Raw genomic sequence first — 19,768 nt, 5'->3', positions numbered from 1 at the left:
GAGTGTTCATCCTCTAATTGCTTGTTGTGCTGCTCTAAATAAGTAATTGTTCAATTTTCCATCTCCAATTTTTGCTGCAACAAGTCATTTTCATCCCTTAGTTGCTGGATGATCTCCTTTGACTCCAGACTAGGAGAAATGATATCAAGGTCAACAACATCTATGCCTAGAACACCTGATGGCCCCTCATCAATCTTGGGCTGCTTGCCTCTCTCTGGTACCTGTGCTACTGTCAAAAGCGAGGCCCCTTCCACCTGATGTGGAGATAACACTCGCTGTGCTGATGAAGAAGGCGAGACCCCTTCCACCTGATGTGGAGATAATACTCGCCGTGCAGATGCAAATAAGACCCTGTGGCCTCTCTGATATGTAACATAAGGAGGAGTTCTGACATGCTCGGGCTCTGGAATATCAAACTGATGTGAAGGCCCTCCCTCATCACGAACAACCTCAGGAGGTGGCTGTGGCACTGTGAACAAGTCACGAGAAATGAAATCCTCCCATGGAATACCCTGTTGTGCCAACTGATGCATGACCACAATCTTGATCAGTGCATAATGATAAATGCTCTTGTGTTGCTGTGCTGGGCTCTTTCTTTGCACCAAGGGCACCATCCTCTCTATATTTCGGCACATGAAGAATGGAATGTTCATCTTTCGTACCCATGTGAAATGCCTCAACAAACGGATATGGTACGAATATAAACGTGAAAATCTGCCCTCGCAAGTGAAATAGCGAATGATGATCCTCATCAAAGGTGCATACTCATCTTTTAAGAATCTGAAGGGAAAAACACCAGTTAGGTGCCTCATATATACAGGTTTGATATATGGCTCATAATGAAATCTGTCCAACTGCTGGTGCTTGTTCCACTCTTTTCCAATATTGGGTATCCCTGTTGCTTGAGCAACAATCTCGGGTGACAATGTGAAGTCCACTCCTGCAAGATTCACATGCCCATTGTGCAAATGTAGGACAAACAAGCAGGCCAATTCCTTGTGGTGTTGAATTTGGTAGATTCTCTCACAATATTCATAACATGATTGATATCGAAAACATGACACTGCAAGTGGACAAGCTTGTAGATAAGCCAAAGAGGTGGGCTCCTCCCTGACATGCTGACCACCTTTACCACCCCTGTGATGCCTCCTTGGCACCTCTACCTTTGGTGTTGTTTCACGGTTATCACTTTGCTCATAATCTGTTTCGGTTTTTGACATGGTTTTGGAGGCAAGTGACTGAAAAATAATGCTGATTGTGCACCCAATGAACTGCTGTTTTGACTTGTTTAAATGTTGTTACCAAGGGGACAAACACACATGGGAAATGCTAGGGAAAAGGGAACATTGAGGGGATTATGGAAAACAAATGTGAAAGGAAATTTTAGGAAAGGAACATGGAACATATATAATCATAATTTGTGGGATTTTAATGGGAAGTAGGGTTTAGAAAATTTACATAGGGTTTTAGGAATTAGTAGGGTTTAGGGATTTTAATGATTTTTAATAGGGAAATTATATGATTTTCATGGAAAAATGTCAAGGAAAATGGTGAGGAAAATATGGGGAAAGAGGAACGGAAAATGGGTAACCTTGGGCAGCAAATTTCAATGAAACCCAAGCACATTTGCATTTTTAAAATTTGATACAGCAAGGTAGGGTTTTAACTTCATATTAGCATGGCATTTTTTTGCATGTTCATTTCTCATTCATCTTAGCCAAACCAAAATCACCATGGATTAGAGGCCTCCCTGAAAAGATTTTTGAGAGAGAAGTAGTTTTGGTGGCTTGCTGGCGATTTCTGAGCAAGAAACCCAACGCGTAGCATGCCCAACCTGATGCATAGCGCATCTCCAACGCGTAGCACCTGAGTTAATTAGCACTGGAAAATGCGCACTGATGCATAGTACGCCTCCTCTGATGCGTAGCACGCCACTGTAATTGCCCAATTCGCCCCATGGACTTTGAAATCGACTTGACAAGTATTCTCTTGAAGTGTTGAGAGGCAAATGAGTTACCAATGAGGAGGGAGGGGCTTTTATAGGCTCACTTTTGAATTTAATTTGCCCAAAACCCACTTTATAATGTTTTTGAAATGACACTTTTTGAATTAATTGCTACTGACTTCTGGTTTCCTTTTTCAAAATAGATTGGTTGAAATGATGATTTCTCTTGAAAATTTTTGCAGGGATAGCTTCGGAGATGTCTTGGCAAAGGAGACCAAGTCTGCATGCCAACTTTCGGAGAATTTTAACTTTTTACAAATTTTTACAAAAATGAGATAATGACCTTTGTCTTCAAAAACAAGGTTTTTGAAAACATGGTAAAAATTAGCTGTACAATGATAAGAGTTATAAAAATGATGCTTTATGACGGACATCCCTCTGGCCTGTTGGTCCTTTATGATATTGCAAGAGAAAGCTTGACTCAACCCTAGACCTAAGACCTTGACATTGAAAACAGGGAAATGACCTTGTGAAGATTTTATTTACTCAGGAAAACATGATCCAGCAGTGCCAAACAAGAGGGGAATAAAAGTCATAAGCTTCTCCACCAGGGTTATGGCATGCCTAACGGGATGCAACATGACCACACTGATGAGACACCTAATTATGAAAAGCAAAGAGTTTTGATCTCTGGTGGAGGGCTACTAGACCGACTCTAACACTTCAAATATGTATAGATTATTTGGAGTTCTTCTACCTTTGATCACTGTTTTCCCTGTATCAAGATGACTAACGCTACATCCATTTGGTCGAAATATTACCTCGGTTCCTTGATCCCACATCTGACTGACACTCAGAAGGTTATGCTTCAAGCCATCAACATACAAAACATTTCCAGCTTTGACCTTTTCTTTTAATTGAGTTGTGCCTTTTCCTTTTATAGTTGTTGGAGTATCATTTCCAAAAGAAACTTTCTTTCCCTTTTCTAAAGCAGAATATGATTCAAGTTTTTCTTTATCAGCTGTCATATACTTCGAACATCCACTGTCAATGTACCATAGATTTTCCTGTCCCTCTGCATAAAAGGCTATCCCACATCTTTCTGATTGTGGTTCCTTTATTCTCCATGTTCTGGTGCTTGAGGCTTGTTCCTTTGTTTGCTGAAATCTGCTCCTGCATTCAGAATCTTCATGACCGAAGTTATTACAAATAGAACATTCAATTTCATTTTCAAGAGCCGAAAAGTTGTTATAGGTCCTTTTTGTAATCCCAGTCATACTTCTTTGTTTTTGAGCTTCTCTAGTCATGATTGTTTTATATGCAACACATTGAACTGCTTTGTGACCAAAGTTATGGCAAGAGAAACATTGGCCATTGAAGAAACTTCTGCGGTTATCAAATCTACCACCCAAATGATTGTAATTCTTATTGTCATCCATTCTTGAAGCAAATTGAGAAGATTTTACCTGTGGCTGGTTGTAGCTTTTGTTCACCCTTAAGACAGATTGCCCCTGGTTTACTTGGTAGTCTTTGTTAGTTCTTCATGTAATTCGTCCCTGCTTTACCTGGTGATCTCCATTGTGCTTTTGCTCATTCCTTCTTGCTGCATCAAGATAACTCTTTGAGGTGGATGCTTGAGATGTTTCTCCATTATACCCCAGACCTGTCTTGTTTAGCAGAGAATGTTGTACATTGATGATCTCATCCAGAGTTTCAGATCCTTTGACAAGCTTAAGATTAATAGCCTTTGTTTTCTCAATTTCTTTTCTAAGGCCAACAATTTCACCTTCTAACTTTTCAAGATATTTTTCTTTTTCATCAATTTGAAATTGTAGAGTATCAATGATCATATTCTTTTCTTCTATACATGTCTTAAGTCTAGAAATCTCTTCATAAAAACTATCCACATCTATAGCATCCATGTAATCATCATCTTCAAATGCCATTAAAAGTTTATAGTCATTACCTCGTTCATCTTCATCACTATTTGATAGAACATCACTGTCTTCATGAGTGTAGTAGCTTTTCTTATTTGCATTATGTTTCTTGTTCCATCTGGCAGGTTCCTTTCCTTTGTCAATATTATCCTTATGAGGACATTTGGCAGCATAATGACCTACGCTTCCACAAGCAAAACATTTAAAAGGTAGCTTACCTCTGAACCTTCCAGTACCCCGTTGAATATTTCTGACAAAATTTGATTCTTCTTCTTCTTCTAGCACATGACTTGATTCATAGTAGTCTCCTTTGCCTGAAGCCTTAAAAGCAGCTTCTCTCCTGTCTGATGGAACTCCTTTTCTCATTTCATAAGCAGTTAGAATTCCGTGTAGCTGAGACATAGTAAGATTTCATAGATTTTCCTTTTCTTCTATTGCAGACACTTTAGATTCAAACTTGGGGGACAATGATCTTAGGACTTTTTCAACCACAACAGCCTCTTTTATTTCTTCACCCAAGTTTTTCATACAATTAACAATCTCATCTACCCGAAGGAAATAGTTAGCCACACTTTCATCATTATACATTCTGAGATTCTCATACTGAATCCTGCGGGTTTGAAGTTTTGCACGTTTTACCTGTTCATCTCCTTCATAGCTCAAAACAATCTTGTCCCGTATTTCTTTTGCGGATTTATATTGCATAACCTTCACGAATTCAGATTGAGATAGACATCCTAGAAGAGTATTAAACGCCTTTGCATTTATTTCATATTTCTTCTTCTCAGCTGAATCTGTAGGAGTAGCTGATGGAAAAGTATACCCTGTTTCTATAATGTCCCATACTTCTGTACCCAAAGATTGAAGATAGGCAGTAACTCTTACCTTCCAATATACGAAGTTTGTTCCATCAAAAATCGGTGGCCTGATTGATGCTTCCCTCTCGTAGTTGCTCATGATGTTAGATATTCCTTCAAGCGATCAAGCTTCTTCAGAAGGACCTGCTCCAATACCAATTGTTGTAAATAATACTGAGAGGGGGGGTGAATCAGTATTATCTAATTCTTTTCAATATATTTATACTTTGAATAATTGCATGTCAGTACCATAAAATAATGAGCATGAACAAGAAAAATAGATAGTCACACCAAAGAACACCAGATATAAGGTGGAAACCCAATGTGGGTGAAAACCACCTGCTGCAATATGTCTCTATCTTCTTTCAATTAGAAACTCCTTTTACAATGATTTTGTACTGGTGCAGTCCTTTACCAGTACGCAAGCTGCAACCTGTAGAGAGCTACAACTCTCTCTCCTGGAAGGGAGGTACAACCCCCTACTTCTTTTCTTTGAAGGACCACTTTTCATAAATTTTCAAACTGGATCCATGAACATCAATCAATCATCAAGTATATCTGCATCAAACAATCTCCTTTTCCCAATTAGCACTGAATCAAGTAAACACTTCTCTGACAGCTGTACCCAAAACACAGTAACAGTAACCACACACCAAATTCTGAACCCAGAATACTGCAGCAATAGACAGAGGCAGCTAGATCATAATTTAAAGATATATGCTACTTCAACAACCTGAAACCTGTGTGCAGATCTATAAAGGATAATTCCTTCTTTCAAATATTCAGACACTAATTTACCCAGATTGTCAGATTTATAGATCAAGCATGCGCCTCATATAACAGATCAAAATCATACAAAGATACTATTATTCAAGAATAAAGATTATGACCCTTCAATAGAACTTATCCTTCTCTATGCGCTAAGGTTCCTCCTTCATTCAGATCCAGATCTGCACCATAACCCAATCACAAATATTTCAGATCTAGCACTTATTAGATATTCAATTCATTCGATGATACTTTGCCAAATGATCTCCTTCCTCTTTTATCATCTTAGGCCTTCCACAATACCACGATCCAAAACCATAGGATCAAAAAACTATTGGACTAATACCATGAACCAACCATGAAAGTGCGTGAGATCAACACTTTTGGATGCAATACCACGGACCAAAACCATAATAAACCAATACCACGAACCCAATACTTGGATCAACACTTCTGACGAGGTACCATGGTCCAAAACCATAGGTTCAAATACCAAGGACTAACTACCATCAACCAAAGGTAAGTTCTCCAACATATACGGGCTTTTCCTTGCATGAAAGTGTGTGAACTTTTCTCTACATGCAATACCACGGACCAAAACCATAATAAACCAATACCACGAACCCAATACTTGGGATCAACACTTCTGACGAGGTAGCATGGTCCAAAACCATAGGTTCAAATACCAAGGACTAACTACCATGGAGAAAATGTAAGTTCTCCAACATCTATGCGCTTTTCCTTGCATGAAAGTGCGTGAACTTTTTCTCTACATGAAATAAACTTTTCTCTGCTTAAAAGTGCGTGAACTTTTCTCTACATGAAATAAAATTTTCTCTGCATAAAAGTGCGTGAACTTTGCTGCACTATAATTTATCATCTGAGATGAGTGGGTTGCCATCAAGTACAACATATGTATCATAATGCCAACAGTTTATTGACATATAAGATTGGGGTTGCAGTGCCCAAATATGTCTATAACACCTAGTGAAGGTAAACCTCCATGGTAGCAGTGGGAGTGGCATAAAGATGGAGGAGGAGGGGAATGACGTAGCTAGAGCATTGAAGGGACAACAAAATTCAAATTGAAAGAAGGACATTTCGAAGGTGAAATGTTTCAATTGTGGTGAGATGGGCGACTATGCATCCCAGTATCCTTTGAAGAAAATTGACAAGGATGTGAAACATGATCAAGGCTTCTTCATAAAATTGATGAGGATGAGTTTTCCATGAGTGCCCACACATCTCGCAGAGGGAGATGGGGTGATATTGAGCTTTAGTTAGGTGGACTACATGTGCGCAGGATACTTGAGGACTCCACCTCTTTGATCAATTCCTTGCTACGAGAGCCCATGGTTCAGCTGTAGTGAGATGGACTTAGAGTTAGATGGTGCAATGGAGTGTTTGGAGGATATATGCAGTATCTTGGGACCAAATATTGATCACCATTGAGCAAGGTTGGCAGAAGTGCAGTTGGCACAATGCAAGAGTTAGCAGCAGTGAAAAAGATTCAGAGGGTTGGAATCAATAACAGTCATATTCTAACATTCATTACATTATGCTGAACATTGTCAAGTTCGGCTAATTTTGTATTTTTTCATTTCTTTCTTTCAGTAAGTAAGTTGCAATATGGATGAAATGTTAGTAGTGGCAGTGCTAAGAGATAGAAGATGCAACATGTGAGAAGGAGCTCTAGTACAGATGCAGTAGTGGTAGTGGTAGTCTCAAGGGTAGAAATACAGTAATAACAACAACATAGTGTTGGTGGTAGTAGCAGTGCAGAAAGGAGGTGCTTTAGAAATAGAGCAACATATAGGTGGAAATTGTTGCTAGAGCACTTTCCTCGCTAAGAGGGAGTGTTAGGTATTGGTAGCATCAGGAGTGGTCTAGCCTTGAAAATTGGTGGAGAGGCTAAGTCAGATTATTTCTAAAGATCCCAGAAACTGTTTGGTGAAATTCCACCCAGATTGTATTTTATTGAAATAATTAAGATTATTAATGGGGTTCTTAAGCCCAAACTTAGGGAAATTAAAATATTAATGGGAATTAATCAAAATATCTGTGAGAATGATCTAAAAGGTGGATGAAGTCATGTTTTAATATTATCTATTGATTAGAGACTTAATCTCGGTCATTGATGAATCAACAGGAAACGTGTAAAATGAAGTCTTGGGGTTCATTTGCAAACACAAAGAGAAAGAGAGATAATTGATATGTAGTTTGATTTCTGGGGCTAGGAAAGTGAGAAATTGAAACTAACTAATCATTCAACAGTAGAGGGGTAGTGAGAATGTGGGAGAATGACTTTCCAGAGAATACTAACAAATAGGTGGAGAGAGCTTGTAGAAAGGTAGCACACTAGATAGGAGAGCCGACATTGGGCCAGTTTGGGCCCATAGAGTATTGACATAGAGCCAGAAAGAACTATGCAGAGGGAGAAGCCATATCTGACACAGAATCTAGAACTGTCAAGAACAGCTGGAACTCTTGGAAACTGCTAGAACACTAGGATAGTTGACGCAGAGGTCAAAAGAGGTGACACGGTGATGACACAAAGACTGAAAGGCCGACATGGAGCTTATAGAGGGCCAACGTAGAAGTAGGTAGAGTTAGTGATTCTTATGTCAGATCAACCAAAATTATGCTGTGTAAAGTGAGGTAAAACTCACTCATATTTTTGACTAGTACTTTTTTCTGTAAAGGATTTCTAGATGAGCATCCTAGATTTGTATTTAGATATTTCTCCTGCATAATAATAAACCCTCAGAATTGTTTCACCATTTTTCCCACATTGGGTTTTTTTGGGGACTATTGCATCGAAAAATATGTGTGCCCCATATATCTTGTTCTTTGCTCTATTTTTGGTTTCATGAGATCAAATATTTTTAGTGTAGGCTACAGAAGCAATTTTATTGAGTATTCAGAAGAGTAACTTGATGAATGGAATTTGAAAATCAAGTAGGTGAAGTAGATTCATGTTTTCTGCAGTAGGCGTTCCTTCGAGTCTAGGAATTTTCACATGGAATACATTGGCCCTATGGCTACAACTTTCCATAGGATGCGAGGGCACAATTGGGCATAGACTATCACCATGGCCGGGTTGGGTCTCTTCTAGCACCATGATCATGGTTAGCTTACCTATTTCCACCTTTTTCTATAGTATTTCTAATTTCCTAAGAGTGTTTCTTGCATCACATGTTCCTTCATAGTGTGGCAACAACATGGCCAGAGCTTTCTATTTTCCATGGAGGAGACCATACCATTTCTCAGCTTGGTGTCTTTCTCATGTAATTTTTCAAAATGATTCTAATCATTAGCATGCTCTATCTTCTTCACTTCAATATCATTCCTGACATTTCGCAGTGGAAAAGTTCTTCACCCGATTTTGGGTTCGCACTAACATTCTGATTCGAACAGGATTGTATCTCTCTCACATCTATATTCGAATATTAGATTCCAAGATTTAGGGTTTGAGAAAAATTTTGGATTCACCTATGGCATGAATTGGTGGTTGACATTCATTACAAGTAGGCACCGGTTCCATTGATTTTTTTCTGGATTCATATAAAGAATGGAAACCATTTGTTAACAGATTCATGGCCTTCGAGGTTTCATCACCCGATGTAAACATGGGTGTATTTTGTGCAAGGTACAAGGATTCATCATCTTGGACCACAACCTATATCTATAGGTTTCTTTTCCATCAACCTTAATCGTTCCCACATGTGCATGCTGATCTTTTTAACCGGATTTGTGTTAGCTTCAACAACTCAGTTCATGTCATTTATCCTTCATTTTCTGGACTATTTTTCAGAACTAATTCCTACTTTGTAGTGGTATGTTCAACTAGCACTTCATGCCCTACTTGGTTGAAGCTAGTCCCATGTCATTTCCATATCTTTACGCTCTATTTTCATGGTTAGAATTTTGTCGTTTTGATAGAAAAACCTAGTTCTGCATCATGGGATGAACCCTCACGGTACCTAGAGAGGTTTACTCCCAAGATTTCACTAACATAGTGCATAGAAAAGATTCGTTCAAATATAATCCTATGTTTTACCTCTAGACACTACTACAGGTTGTGGCTCTTACCCCAAAATTTCCATTCTCGCACTCTAAATGTTGTTTAACTTTCCAACATTTGGGATTTAGTTGTATCTTATTGAAATTAGAGCATTCTCTACATAATCGACGTATCCTTACTAATACATTTGAGTTTTAAGAGATCTGTGGTTTTTATCTTGTGAATCAGGAACCGGAGAATCCACAGTATGAACATTTTTACACCAACATTTCAAATCCCTTGCCCTATTAATATGTGTTTCTCTAGATATTATCGCTTAATTTCTGTCTCTTTTGTAGGTATGAGGCAATCCTTTTTCAATGAGGGTCATGAATAATTTTTGGGTCTTGAATCAGGAGACCCATGCTAATAGCATTTCCGCCTCAAGGGTCTATTTTCTATTTTGAAAAGAATGAAATTACATAGCTCATAGAAGAGTTCTTCTCGCTTGGAGGTTGACGTTATGATGATTATACTCACAATTTATTCATACGTGTAGATTAGAATATATGTAAAGAGAAGTTGCATTTACACGAGAGGGATACTTATAAATATTAGGGGTGATTTGATGAAACACTTGTTTTGACTTCTATCACCCTTGTTATTTAATAGCTCCAGATAGTTGAGTTTCAGATTATACCTTAAATTATTCTTCCTGCATGGAGTAACAGTAAGAATATCTATGTTAAGTGTTTAATATATTATGTTGTTATCACTTGTGTTATTGTAAATTTACTTTCCTTCTGCATCCAAAAATGGTATTTACTTATTTTATTTTTCATATGCGATCCTCTAGATTCCCTTTATGCATGGAAATTTATTCCATATGATGTCAATTTATATGTTCACTTCTATGATACATACTGCTGAAATTATCACTTGCTCCCCTTATTGAAATAACACCAGTTCTTATGCCCACTAGTTCCTTGTGCTGGTTAGATTAATAGGAATGGGTACTATAGATATTACCCAACTAATCACTACATAATTATGCCTTCACCAACCACTACTACAACATCACAGGTAATTGATATCTACCAATTCCTCTTCGGCAGTGACCACTTCCTACTCAATCAGCAATCAAATATCCCTATCCTTGCACCTACAATCATACAATTCCTACCCCAATGGCCTATCATGTATTTCTCCATTACAACATTGTAGGGTAGCATTCCTTGCAAGTGTTTCCGGGGTTCAGGACGATATAAATAACACCAAATTCACTGATATATTTAATAATACAAATCGTATTAGATGTTTTAGTAAGGTACAAATAGTATACTTATTTTGTGTTCACCATTCATCCTAGCTAAATAAATAAAGATAAAAGTAACATCCCACCATATGCTTGAATATATCAATTCCCAGTACACTGTAACAAATACCATTTGAACTATAATTTTCCCTTCTTATTTTAGTCTTGAAAATGATTTATTATAATAATTAGTAATCGGTATTGCACTTAGCTCTTCATTTCTAAGGATTCACACTCACATAGCCTCTCGTTTCAGTGTAGGAGTTCCAAAATAGCATATCACCAAACTGTCAGTACTTTAAAATTCACATACAAACTGTTCAAGTGAGGTAGTTACGCATATAAACAGTTCTAGTAATAAAGTTAGAAGTAATAGTTAAATTCACATCACACTAGAATTATTTGGAACTATTACACCTATGTTCCACCCAAAAAGGAACTCATTCCTCCATTTCACCCTCGAGCTGAGGAGATATTGCCATCCAAGAATCAACAACCTCTTGTTGATCCCCCTCCACAAGTATTAGTACCTGTCTTTCATGATAGATTTTCCTTTTAGAGGCGTCCCTCTCTTGTGCATATTATTATCCACTTGCCTAATATTTTCCCATAAATACTCGCCTTTCTCTCCTGTGATGATTTCATGTTCTTTTTCCAAACATAGCATCTTACACCAACTATGAAATTTAATGGATATTTATCTCCTATCAATTAACCTTATCTGGATTTTAATCAGGAATTCTTATCACGAGGAATTATCCATTCTCATTTCCCAATGGAATTTGATTCAACAAGACTCTAATTTCTTGGTGTCCTGTTTCTAAATATATATATTCAACTTATTATTTATCATCTATTTACAAAAAAAATTCATGGTTTTTCTTCCATGTTACCTAATGCAATCCAATCTTGCCCAAGTGGGATTTCTAACAATGGAGGGGTGTTACATGCTCCTCCCCTTTTATGAACACCATCCTCGGTGTTCACTGTCCCACTTCCTTTCCTCAAAACCTTGCTGAATACGTTTCCTTTTCGCATATTTATTATGTCTTGTATCCTCTTCGGAAGCACAAGGTTTCATTGTATTTATGGTGAACTAGAGCTCAATCTTAGATCCAGATCTCATCTTTTTTCTCTCGGTTTAAGATATAGCTTGTTTGGCCAGACAATCTCCTTTGGCTCTACCTGTATCATTTCCCAATCCACTGAATGAGAGTCATCATGTACTTTTTTACGAGTAACAATATATATAAATATATATAAACATTATGATTTTAAATATGACTAGGAAATGTTAATTGATCTATTATGGTGTCAATTTGGTTAGTTTTTTTATTTCTTTTTTTTTTTCAACACATTTATACCTATGTTAAGGATATTTTTCTAGAACTTTCCATAGAAATTCCACATCATATTCACATGAATTTTACAATGTCATTAACATTAATGTAGAAATATAACAATGCTCTAGATTCCTTTTCACTTACTCATTCACTGCTAGATTTAGTAATGTGAGCGTGATTCATTGTAGAACATATCATTTACATAGAAGAATTAATAATCAGAAGGCTATTTAATTCCTTTTATTTTGTTTCTTTTACTTGATATCTTTTTATGTAATACACATATGTCAGGATTATTTCCATATGAGACAACAATTTACTACTTCCAACCTAGTTTTCCTCATGACTCTCGGCAAGTTCATGGAAGTAATTTGATATGTGTCTTCATTCTCTTGGTTCTCATGGGAATTTATGAATTGTATTTATCTTGTATTTAGCCCTGAAGATTCATACCTTTATATTCATTCCATGCCATTTTTTATCATATATGTTAAATATATGCTTTATAACTTCCACTTGTATTCAAAATATTATTTACATGCAACCAATAAGGTCAACACTAGTATTTACATATTACTTCAAAGTACATAACAGTATCCTATTTTTCAAACTCTCATATAAAGATAACAATTATCAACAATTATCGAGGGACTATTTTCTTCATGTTATAAATTCAATATCATTTGTTTCACTGGTGTATTTACCATCCTAGCTTTTTTCTTACAGATAGGTAATATTTTAAATGATGTATAAGTGGACTCAACTATGTGTGTCCTTGACTACTTTTTCTTTGCTTTAGTTAACCGAGATTGGTCCATTTATATTACCATAATCAACAACATAGCATGAGAGCTTCTGATACCATGTTATATACATATTTACTAATGTATGTATTAAGTGAGAGTGCACTGACATGCATATAATGACCAACAAGCCATTCGTACAAATGGTCTATCGACCAAGCCTTAGATCATCCATGTTCATTCACTTTGGTATGCTAGAATATGTCTAAAGTGTTTCATACTTCCTTCACACCATATGAAGGGCTTGTTATCCATGTCCATGAAGCGTATTACAGGTAGAGCACTCTAATCCACTTCATCATTCTCTAGATTCTCATCATCTAAGAACTTAAGTCGATTTATGGTGTTATTCTCGCATTGGATTTTTTAGAACTTGGAAGAAACATCATTTGCTCAGTATCATCACTCAATCTAGATTGTATCGCAACTTGAATTAATTTTGAAGGTAGTATTTTTATATTTTATATTTTTAAGAACTTCAGTGACACACACTTTATGTTATCTTATCACCAAATGAGTGGATACGCGTTTTAGATGCTAACTACATTAGTTGATTTGATCTCGTACTAGAAGTACAATCCCTTGCTACCAATTTGCAATTGTGAACAACTTAGTAGAATTAACATATGGTAGAGCATACTTGGAGGCTTGTAGTAGCACTAGTAGGTTTCCACCAACCACATCAACTAGATATGCAACATCCTCAAATGCAAGTTGTATGAAAAAAAGATCACCACATCGAGTTGGGTCAAAAACACACAATCAAAGTCGATCACAAGGTTCCTTTTAGCATAAGGTTCAATAAATGCACATGGAAGTTATGATGCCTCACTTTTTTGTTAGTTCCCTCATATTCCATTGATTTTCCAACAATCTTTCTATATAAAACTTCCTTATCACATTATATAACAATTGGAAAACATCATCATGATCATCAATTTTCTTTAAAAGTTTTATATATGAAATATTTAAACAAAAAATGTTATCCAACTCAAACTAGAAGATACTTACACTTTGGTGTTTCCCTCCTCTTAAGTTCATGAGAAATCCATAAGCAGTCACAAGAATGCAAGAGAAACCTTAAAATATAATAAAATATCATTTGTTTCATATTGTCACGTAATGCTATGAATCTTCACTCATCATGTTTCTACATTCTTATTAAGCATGGAAAACAGGGGACATTAAAAAATAAGCGCTTATAGGCTATACATTTTTTTTCATTTTAGATTTAAATATGAATTTGGAAATTATCATTTATGTTTTGAAAAGTCACTACTATCTCTAACATAGGCTTATGAATATCACCATTTGTATATCATGAAACAAGATGAGCAACAACTTGAGAACATAAGGTCACATTTCAGTGTAAGTGGATTCATAGTAGGGAAGCAATACTTAAAATGACTCAACAGATGCTAAGCTCGACCTGAAACTAGCATTTTAAATTTTTTTCATGAAGTGGAAGTAATATTCCCTTTTTGAACAATGTAGTGTTGTTCTAATCTGTTGAAACATGAACCTATTTCTAGCAACTCATTTTCCATAAAAATTATTATCATGTGGGTTGTTTCTCTTGTTTCAAAGATGTTAGGTTTCCAATTTTTTTCTAAAAGTGATTTTCCCATATGTCATAAGATAAAATTACTTTATCAATATGTATGGTGAATTCTATAGAACTTCCTTGGCATCGTTTGAAGTATTTTTTTTAATAAATACATTGCTATGAGTATTTAGGCTTCCTCTCGAACAAGATCAACATGTGTATGTTTATTTCCCATAAAAAAAAGTAAGATAAAAAATGCATCCTTAAGTTTCATAGTAGGTTTAACATTTAAATGTGCCATCCCATGCTCGTGGATAAGCTTGAATGCTCCAACAATTTGATAGATTGGATAAAATGTATGTGTTTGTATCTATTATTTGAACTCCATTGTCATTTGCAGTTACGAAATAATTATCACAATGTTCCATCAAAATATATAAATGCTCACTCTTAAACTAGGCAGTGTGATCTCCCACAAAATTCTTCTCTTTTTTGTTTGGCTTAGGGTTTCGAGAACTTAAATTTCATCAATGACCCCTTAATTTATAATATGATAAGTGCCTAAAGATACACAACTCAGCCTTATTTTATTCCTCTCAAGTGCTAAATAGTTATGGAATTAGGATTCATGTACTAATTTATATTTCACATGAGTATGAAAGGTTTATAAAGTAGCCTTTCAAACCATATGCATGCATTTTGTCTCGCTCATAATAACTCAAACAAAATTTTAACATAAATAGATATAAAAACTATTGCTACTATATTCCTTCCCAAAGGCATGCTATGGAAAATGATATAAGCCACAAAATATCAATATAGGCCTTAGGCCAAAAAGGTAGGTTAATCAGAACCCATGAAATGAGTCCATTACAAAGGGTATATTTGAAAATCCTTCAAGAGTACAAGAAAAAAATTTGCATCTCTTGTCAGCAAGGTATGTTCCTTGTGGTTTTCAGAGGATCCTAGCACTTAGCTACACACACCTCATAGGGATTTTGTTTTTTAAACTTCATTTCAAAAGAAGAACTTCCTCCTCTCTATAAGTTTTCATAAGTATATAAATAATTTTCCCCACATATATGAACTCTCTTAATGTCTTATTCATAGTAAACGTTTGCCTGCACATTTTCATGCACATCATCAACCAAGTGATGGAAAATTCTTCATCCGTCATACTGACACCCCCTCATTTCTAGGCTTATGACATGCCCATTAGGCCTGAGGGTTGAGCCTAAGCTTTGATACCACTTTTCATGAACCTATACTTACCCCAATTTTTTTTCCATTTAATCTATCATTAATCAGTGTGTAACTACTTATACATACCTTATAACACCTCACTAGGCACTCATTCTAAAGGTCTATATCCCACCAAGATTAATTTTGTTCCACCGGAATATGTGGGCTCCCACTTGTTGCCCATGGATCTTACAGACCCACTCATTGGATTTCCTATGCACCCCCTGCTAGATCGTTACAAATTATTCTCGTTTATCTACAACTCCTACCCACTCATCGCTATAAACCTTAATAGGTTACTAATTGTGGACTCTTAACACTTATAGACTGAGAAACCTTGATGAATGCTCTACCTTCCTTAGTTACTCACATTAATTGAATGTCCTTATAGGCAAATGTATGTGACATTTAATACCACATGGTATTAGCTAGTCATTTCTGAACTGGGTTTTTATTATGGTTGTGAGATAGGGGCGGGGTGAAACAAGCAGGTAATGACACCCCAACTCAGCTAATGTGAATGCACTAGCCAACCTACTATATTCTCAGGCAGGTCATATACAGCATTGGTGAAATCAAAAGAGGTAGGTTACTTCCTTGACCCTACTACCAAAGCATGATAAAATATCTTGATCGATTTCTTTGTATGCCACTGAAACTGCTTGACGTCTGCACCCTCTACAAGTTATGGCATACACTAGCCCTCTCGCTACAACTTTGCATAGGTTACGAGGGCACAATTGGGCAAGGATTAGCACCATGGCTAGGTCAGGTCTCTCCTTCCATTTCAGCCTATTTACTCATGTTATGTTAGCTATTTCCACTTTTAGATAGGGCCCTTTTTATTTCCTAAAAGCGTTTTGTTCCTCACATGTTCCTTCTCAGTGTGGAAAGAACATGGTCAGAGCTTTCTATATTCCTTGGAGGAGTCGAGACCTGTTCTCTTCTTGGTGTCCTGCTCAGGTACTTTGTGAAAAGGATTCTAATCATTAGCATACTCTATCTTCTTCACTTTAATATCGTTCCTAACATTTCATGGTAGCAAAGAAGTTCTTCACCTGATTTTGGGTTCCTATTATTGTTTTGATTCGAAAGGTATTTTATCTTTCTCACCTGTGCACTCAAATCTTAGATACACATATGGTGAGAATTTGTGGTTGACATCCATTATAGGTAGGCACCAGTTGCATTGATTTTTTCCTAGATTCATATAATGAATGGAAACCATTTTTGAACAGAGGCATGACCTTCTAGGTTTCAGCACTCGCTGTAACCATGGGTGTCTTTCATGTTAAGAGGACTCAAAGGACCACTACCTATCTCTATAGGTTTTTTGTCCATCCACGTTAATCCTTCCAATCTAGGCACGCTAATATTTTTAGCCATATTTGTCTTAGCTTAAACAACCAACCTCATGCCCTCTATCTTGCATTTGCTACACTATTTGTTAGAAGTGATTCCTACCTTATAGTAGTATGTTCAGATGGTCATTCATACCATAGCTGGTTGAAACTAGTCCCAAGTACTTTCTATATCTTTACTCTTTGTTTCCATGGTTACAACTATGTTGTTTTGTTAGAAAAACCTAGTTCTGTATCATGGGTTGAGCCCCCGTGGTACCCATAGAGGGTTTCTATAAAAAATTCCTTAACCTAATGTGTAGACAATATTCGTTCAAATATAATCCTATGTGTTATCTCTAACCACTACCACTAGTTGTGGAACTTACCCCAAAATCGTCATTCTTGCACTGTAAGTGTGGTTTAACTTTACAGTATTTGGAATTTACTTCTATCTTGTTGAAATTGGAGCATTCTCTATAGAATTGATGGCTTGTTGCTACTACTTATGAGTATTTCTTGCAACCTAGATATTGGGAGACTATTCATTTACAACTTTTCTCTCCATCATTTTATTCCAAGATAGGCTCACTCAGTACTTCATCTAGGTAACAAGCATCCTATCAACCTACCTGTAACCTTGTTAGTTTTATTTTTTTCTTTCAATTTGGTTATCTTGGATACTCTACACAAGGAATATAAGATAATTTATGTTGTCTTTGTTTCACATTACCAAGGTGAAGGCGACACCTTGGATCTTTGTAGTATGTAACCAATCATATGATTTTATTAAATTGTGGGTAGTCAACCCTTTCCCTCGTAGGTTGTGTTTCTCTCGATATTGCCACTCAATTCATGTCTCATTTTCATGTATGAGGAAATCGTTTTTTGTTGATACTCGTCACTATTTATCGGGTCCTGAATAAGGAGGCCCATGCTAATAGCGCTGCATCCTCACAAAGGTTTGTTTTCTATTTCTAAAGTCATGAAAGGAAATACCTCAAAGAGGTGTTCTTCTTGCCTAGAGTTTAGCGTTATGATCATTGTAATCAAAGCATATTCGTACTTGCATATCAGGATATATGTAAAGAGAAGTTGGGTCCAGATGAGAGGGATACTTGTATATACTAAGGGTGATTTGATGAAACAATTATTTTGACTTCTATCACCCATGCTATTTAATAGCTATAGATAGCTGAGTTTTATATTATACCTTAAATTCTTCTTCCTGCATGGAGTAACAGTAAGAATATCTATGTTAAGTTTTTACTAAATTATGTTGTTATCACTTGTGCTATGGTTTTATTTAAATTGTAACTTTAGTTTCCTTCTCATGTAACTTTAGTTTCCTTCTCATGCAAAAATGGTATTGGATTATTTGATTTTGCATGGGAAAACCTCTTGATTCCCTTTATGCATTGAAATTTCTTACATATGATGATAATTTATATGTTTGTTGCTACTGTACATAATACCAAAATTACCACTTGCACCCATTACCAAAATAGAACCAATTCTCATGCCCACTAGTTCCTTGTGCTAGTTAGCTCAATGGGGATGGGTATTGTAGGTATTACCCAACTAGTTACAACATAATTTTCCCTTCACCCAACACTTCTACAACATCATAGTTCAATGATATCTACCAACACCTCTTCGGTAGCAACCACTTCCTACTCAATCAGGACTAGAAGTTCCCCATCCTTCCACTTATAATCATCCAATGCCTAACGCAATGGTCTCTCATGTATTTTTCCATTACAATTCCACATGGTAGCATGCCTTGCATCTCTTTCCAGGGTTCGGGAAGATATAACTAGCACCATCTATGCTCATATGCTTAATAATACAAATTTTATTAGCCAGTTTATTACGGTACACATAACATCTTTCTTTGTGATCACCATTCATCCTAGCTAAGGAAATAAAAATCAAAGTAACATGTGACCATATGCTTGAACAAAACCATTCCCAGTACACCATAAACGATATGGTTTTCACTATATTTTTCCATTTTTATTTTAGGCTTGCAAATGATTCATTATAATAATTAGTAATCAATATTACACATAGCTCTTCATTTCTCCAAATTCAAACTTACAAAACCTATGGTTTCATTGTAGGAGGTCCAAAATTTCATATCAATAAACTATTATTACTTTAAAATTCACATACAGACAGTTCAAGTAAAGTAGTTGCACCTACAAATAGTTCTGATAACAGTGTTAGAAGGAACAATTAAATTCACATCACACTAGAAGCATTTGAAATTCTCACACCTATTTTCCACCAAACCAACTTAGAATCTCTTTCCATCCAGGCATCAACGACCTCTTGTTGATCCCCCTCAACATGTATTAATACTTTTCCTTCATGATATAATTTCCTTTTGGTAGTGTCACACTTTTGTGGATATTCTTATCTACCTGACAAGGATTTTCCCATAAAAGCTCGCCTTTCTCTCCCGTGATGCTTTCGTGTTTTTTTTTTCCAAACTTAGCAACTTACTCCAGGTAAGAAACTTAATGGATATTTATCTCTTGTCCATTAAGCTTAACTATATTTTAATCTTCAATTCTTATCATGAGGAATTATCCATTCTCATTTCTGAATGGAATTTTATTCACCAAAAAATTTCATTTGTTGGTGCCTTGTTGCCAAATAAATAG

Source organism: Pinus tabuliformis, chromosome 7 (assembly GCF_031772625.1).
Source record: "Pinus tabuliformis cultivar Carrire ecotype Pingquan chromosome 7, CPIR1, whole genome shotgun sequence".
NCBI lineage: Eukaryota > Viridiplantae > Streptophyta > Pinopsida > Pinales > Pinaceae > Pinus > Pinus tabuliformis.
The sequence above is the reverse complement of the archived record's forward strand: the minus strand, read 5'-3'. Positions refer to the sequence as shown.